Here is a 382-nt window from a genome sequence, read left to right as displayed (position 1 = left end):
TCTGTTTCAGAACATGGCCCCACGCTGATGGGAGGGGGTCTCCTTTCAGCGTAAGTACTCCACCTCCCCAAGAGTGAGGCAGTAGCGATGCTGGGGGAGAAGCTCTCCATTCGACATAGTGCTGTCTACACTGGGAGTGAGATCAGTCTAACTGCGTCGCTCAGGGGCGTATGTATACTGCCATAAGTTGCTAGGGTTATGTAACTAAGCCTCACACGTGGCAGTCCAGCATGCTCGCCTACATCTCAGCTGCAATCTCCTCTATGATGCATTTGGCAGACAGCGGCTGTTTCTCCTCCTGGCTGCCAAGGGACACTGTGGTGTCAGTTTCAAGCACCCTCTCCACCTCCGCTCTCTCTGCTCCTGCTGCTGGCATACTGCC

The sequence above is a fragment of the Lepidochelys kempii genome, chromosome 1 (genome assembly GCF_965140265.1).
Source record: "Lepidochelys kempii isolate rLepKem1 chromosome 1, rLepKem1.hap2, whole genome shotgun sequence".
Taxonomy (NCBI): domain Eukaryota; kingdom Metazoa; phylum Chordata; order Testudines; family Cheloniidae; genus Lepidochelys; species Lepidochelys kempii.
Note: the sequence above shows the minus strand (reverse complement) of the source record.